The following is a 6,000-nucleotide window of genomic DNA, read 5'->3' on the forward strand; positions in this document are numbered from 1 at the left end:
TCGCCCTCTGCACTGCCTTCTGTCTTGCAGCAGGAAAATTGTGTGGAGGGAATATTTGCTGAGCCCCTCACTCCCCACAGGCAGCATCGTGTGTGGATCTATGCAGATACGAGGGGCATTTGGCTCCTATTATTTATCTATTTTTTAAATTTTAAAACAAAAGAACAAAAACAATGATACAGAATTTCAAAACAACATAATAAGAGATTAATAATGGTTAATATGTTGCATATTGTTATCTTCAAAATAGTTGCTCAGATTACACAATGTAGGATGAAAAACTGATCAAACAATGGAAGCACACACCATTCTTGATAAACAGATTAGTAGTATAATTATCTATTATATATGTGTGTATATATATATAATCTTTTTTCTTTCTTTTCTTGTGCACACACGCTGAACCTTACGGTTTCCCAAAGGCCCGGGGCCAGCGATGCATGATCTTGCGTGACTGTCAAAGCTGGCTCCCCGCTGCTCTGCTCCGAGTTTCCCTTTCGTCTGAATACTACTGGCCAGCCTGTTTTTGGGTGTCCGACATCCTAGCACCTGCTTTCTCATGTGTTCTTCCATTGTACCAAAATATACTCTAACAGAACATTCTTCATTCAAATGAAACCCAGTGAAAACAGAGTGTTATCAGATAGATTCTGGAACTCGGACCCTGCTTAATCATTTGGTTTTGATTTAGTACAACTTGCATGTCATACTCAGGACTGTCTGAAGATCAAGTGAGTCATTCTTTCAATTGTCTTACCGCAGGACCTTTGTGCACGTTGTTCCTTTGTCTAGAACGGCTTTTCTACCCTCCTTTGCTTTGGCCAGTTAACGCTGCTTAGCCTGGGGACCCCTCGACAGAAGAACTGGATTTTGCACCTTAAGATTAGATAGTTGAGAGCTCAATGAACTATCCTGTGCCCACTCAAGATCTATTTTCCTGTTAAGTTTCTTCACTAACTTGTGAGCTCTTCAAGAGTTCAGATCACATCTCTTACACCCAGAAGAGTTACCCTGTTGGGAGCCGCGGCCGACACCGGTCGCCTTACTTGGCGGACGTAGGGCCTGTGGGTGGGAGCGGAGCCTGAGCTAGATTGCCCCTCCCATCGAGTGAGTCAAGTTGGCGCCTGCTTCCTGCCCCCTGATTGCGCTGGCGACTTAAACAACCCGCTCTGTAAGATAGTCTGCCTAGCAACAACTGATGTTAGCCAATCAGCCCGCATCGCGCGCTTTGAACTGATTGGCCACTGTTACCCTATAAAAGTAAATGCCTCTCCCGCCACAAGAGAGAAGCACAGAGAGGAAGCACAGAGAGAGATAGAGAAAGTCCACCGGCGAGAAAGGGCTGGTGGCAGAGAGGAGGCCTCGCGGGGCCCACGCGGAGACAAATAAAGGCAAGGTTGCACACCGCCAGACTTTGTCGTGTGTCTTTCCTGCCGGCCGGGAGCGACCCCGACATTACCCACTAAATATTTTTGAATGAACAAAAAATGATGCGTAAGTGACCACTATCTTTGTCTCTTTCACAGATCTCTATTTCAATAGGATGAACTCTGAGATGATTTTGAGATCAGTGAAGGAAATTCAACTCTTGTTTATGTGTCTAAGTTCTTTGGAGAGACACTGACTTCAGGGATGATCAAAAGACCATTCAGTGCCACACTGGTACCAGAATATGCTGTGCTTTAAGGATCTGGTTTGATAAAGCTGACCTCCCCAAGAAATAGCGTAAAATTTGTGTGGGAAGTAAATAAGTGTCCGAGGCTGTCTACAATGCAGACAGACCCTCCTGTTGTATTTGCTGCTAGCCACTGGGCACTGGACACCAGGACTTGGCGACAGCGCCTGTAGGAAGACCAACTGTCTCTGCTATTTTCAGTGTCACTGTTGCTGTGGGACTCAATTTCTTCATGGTCTTCCCTGATTTTCAAGTCTCACAGCAGTGTGTTGATTTGGGAAAACCTGAACTAATAGAAAACTCAAATTGCAGATGAGTTTGGGGACTGAAACTTTCATCTTTCTAGCCTAAGGCATGGGAGGGTTTGGAGGACCCAGTGAACTGGTCTGTAATGCCTGTTGTAATAAAAGAGAAAAATTCAACTAGGGATGATAAGGGTGGTGTAAATGTAGGGCTAACATCATACAAAACAGTTGATATTATTTCATGTTACTCTTTTTGGTTAGAGAGAAAACCCAATAATATTTGTGTGTGCGCGGCTGCCCATGCTTAGGCTACAAAGCTAGGCTAGATCACAAGGCTGGCCTGGGTTTCAGATTAACGGAAACAAAGAGCAAACCGGAACCCTGACTGCAGCTGGGTTTCTTTACCATCATTTTACGACAGGCAACAGACTGGTGGTTCCAATGTCCCTGCGATCCAAATGCATGGTGGCGTGGGAGGATGGGCTTCGTGTTAGTTCCCAGCAGAGTGAGAGGCCCAGCTGTCCCAGGATCCCACAGCTTTCCCCTGGCTTCATGCTTTAAAGATGCAAAGGAAATGAGAAAATGCAACTGTGCCCAGTGCTTCAGATTTATGATTTGCTGGCATAGCAGGTCCGTAACTAGTAGGGTCTACTCTTTCTGCTTGCTCTTGCTTCGCAGTCAGGCCTCTTCGAGTGCTCAGTATACCAGGTCTGGGTCTGCTTTTCACTGCAGACCCACTGTCCTCAAGGGTGTGGAGGCAGGACTCCCCAGTGGATGTTACACATGAGCTTGTCAGACTACTCAGCGTAAGGACTGTGTAATTATAGAGCTTTCATGTCTTGCTTTCCCAGAGGAAACACTTTTAAGTAATTAGTGACAGAACATTTTAACCCAATGAAAACCTAAAAAGCCACAGGAAGTGTTCTAGGCCAGATGGGTGACACTCAGGTGGCACAGTCACTAAGTTTGACGGGAGCAGGGAGTGAAAGTGCGAGGTCCTGGGGCAGGTGAAGTGTTCCAGTCTCCCCTCCCTGAAGTCAAGTGCTGGGAGGCAGGCAGGGGAGAAGAGGGTGTCTGGGGATGCCCAATGGGTCTCTAAGCCCTGTGGTGTGGTGGCTAATGTAGGCTCCTAGGGGCTGGCTGGAACCTCACTCCACCACTCCCTGGTTTTAAAACTGGAAAATTCACCTGATCTCTGTGTGCTCAGGTGCCTGAAGCGCTCATCTTAAACCTGGTGTGCAGCAAGCGCTCCATGAGTCCTGGGCATGACTGCTATTGCCTTCATGCCCCAAGTGCGAGGAGAGGCTTGCAGCCAGGGTCAGCAGCACAGCACAGAGGGCTGGTCTCTGGCACCTATGGCTCTTCAAAGAGACACATTCAATACAGGAAGGGAGAAAAGATGCCTCTGACTCCTAGGACCAAATTGAAGCAGCACTCTGAAGAATCCACAATTAACTTGAGGGGTGAAGGATGGTCTCGTCTCCTCTCTTCTCTTCTCTTGTCTGTCTCTCTCCCTCACCTTCTCTCTCTCCATCTCCTTCTCCCTCTTTCCCTCTCTCTTGTTCTTGCTCTCTTCCACTGCCATGAACTTCTGCCCCTCTGCAAAGCCATACTGCCTTGGACCCAGCTGATTATGGGCTGTGAGCCAAATAAACCTTTTCCCCCTTAATTTTGGGTTTCGGGTATTTTATCTCAGCAATTAGAAAAGTTACTAAGACATGGAGCATCTTAAAATAAAGGACATTCACACCAATAGGCTTATAAAATTGGAATCTGACATTAAGGTAAAAAAAAAAAAAAGAAGGACATAAATTACGGCTTAAATAGCCATGACTGAGTAGCAAAGTTACATCAGGCAAAGTCTGAAGAGAACTAGAATGCCTTATTTTCAGTTGAGTTTTAATGGATTGCAGGTGTAGCTGAGAAGCAACGAGGCTTGTTAGCAGTGGAGACGATTTTATTTTTGGCAAGGTTAGTAGGACAGCTACAGGTCATACTGGCAGACTGGGTGATGCTAGTGTAAAAGTGGCTTTAATGATCTTACCTAATTTCTTAAAGACTGTCTTTCTAACAGCAGTGTGAGGCCCTTTGTTCTGTCATCACCCACCCGTAGCCATCCACACACCTCCCACAAAACCATAGGAGAACTGTTTGGTCAGTCTGTCCGTCTGTGCATCTGTCTGATCTGATCTATCATCTTTGGCTAAAACAAAGAATACACAGAAAGAACAGGCAGCACGTGTGTCAGAACCAGAGTATAGTTCCTCGCTAGGCCTTTGGGAGCAGCTCGTTCTGAAGTCAGGATGAGGTCAGTTTTGAGTGAGCTGCTTTCTATGGAGATAAGCAACTCTCCCTGATTTGCAGGAGCTCTCTTTTTTAATAAGCATGATTGGCACAAGGGTTAATTTATACCACACTCCTTGATGAGCCACACCCCTCCAGTCCTTCTGGCAGACCTCCACACTCACCTCAGCGCATCCCTGCTTGTGGAAGCACCAGAAACTTTCTCCTTGGAGCCACCTCCAGCCCAAGGTTGGACCTGGAGGTTTCCAGGGTGTCAATGACTTTGTTTTCACAATCTGTTTCATTGTGAGGATCCACCAGAGTCATGAGGCGACAATGTGAGAGAGACTGTGGCTTGAGGCATGATATGGACATTTTGACTCCCTGCAAATTATGAGCTGACAAATGCTACTGTGTTAAAAAAAAACTGGTAAGATGAATACAGTTATCGATGGGATCTGGTCAGGAAGCCAGGTGCACCATGTTCTTGATGGAAGAATGTGCCTCATCCTCGAGATTCCTCGCCTTATCCTGTGGCTGTCAGTCATGAGATCAAATTCCCTAGACATTTTGGTCATGGCACTTAACGGACTGCAGCAGCTCGGGCCACATCCTGTGGCCGTGCTGCTCAGTTTGAAGTTGCAGATTGCTGTACGTGAACATCTTCCTGGAATTCACCTGGGTGCCTGTCTTGCTCCCCTTCGGTTGGAGCTTTGCCACTTGAAGCCCTTTAGGACTACCTCTTCCTGGAAGGCTGGGTGAACTTGATTAAAACCTCACTTTGGCAGCTTCTTTGGAGCTGTCTCTATAATTTCTGTGACTTCCTGGGTCTTTTTTCAGTGGATTTTAGTTTTTTCCTTATGTCTCTGTCTTCAGAAGCCTACTTTTCTCTGCAATGGGGTTTCTTTTTCATGTGGTTCTAAATTGTATGGGAAACTCCAGGCACTGTCATTTTCCATAAAAAAGTATATTTGCAGGGAGAATTTGATGATTTATTTTGAGGAAGAGAGTAAACTTTATCGTACTTGAATCGAGCCTGTGTGTGAACTGTGTGGACATTATGGGGAGGTGATCGCCACCTGTGGTGTAGCCTTACCCACATGGGTCATTAGGTTTCTTTCTGGTCCTAAACAAAGTAACACTCCTGCATCTCTTATAACCCTTTGCACTTCTTAGTCCTCTGGGGATATGAGTTAGGTAATATAAGGTAGCAGCAATAATCTTTAAATCTATAAATGGTCAAACAGGATAGAAAGTTTATTTTTCTTTGTGCAAGTCTAAAATGCACTGTGGAGGTCAGTCTGGAGGTTCCTCAAAAAGCTGGGATTGGAAGTCCCATTTGACCCAGCTATCCCACTTCTGGGCATATTCCCAGAAGAACTGAAAACATTGTACCACAGTAATATATGTGCACCCATGTTTATAGCAGCACAATTTGTAATAGCCAGATCTTGGAAATAACCTAAGTGTCCATCAACTGAGGAATGGATAAAAAAGTTGTGGTATTTTTATACAATGGAGTACTACTCAGCTAGAAAGAATGATCATATTGAGATATTTATAAGTAAATGGACACAGCTTGAGACCATACTCATAAGTGAAATAAACTAAACTTACATGTATAAATACTGTATAGTCTCCCTAGTATAAGAAATGGTAAGAGTACATAAGATTTTATGGTATCACAGTTTCCCACTATATTGCTTTGAAGTCTTATAATCCTTTCATTCATGGGTTGGATTGGTTTTATTCTGTTCTATTTGTTTTTATTATGTGTGATGGTATGAACAGCTATTT

The sequence above is a fragment of the Cavia porcellus genome, unplaced genomic scaffold (assembly GCF_034190915.1).
Source record: "Cavia porcellus strain 051 isolate PalLab524CR breed Dunkin Hartley unplaced genomic scaffold, mCavPor4.1 scaffold_19, whole genome shotgun sequence".
NCBI lineage: Eukaryota > Metazoa > Chordata > Mammalia > Rodentia > Caviidae > Cavia > Cavia porcellus.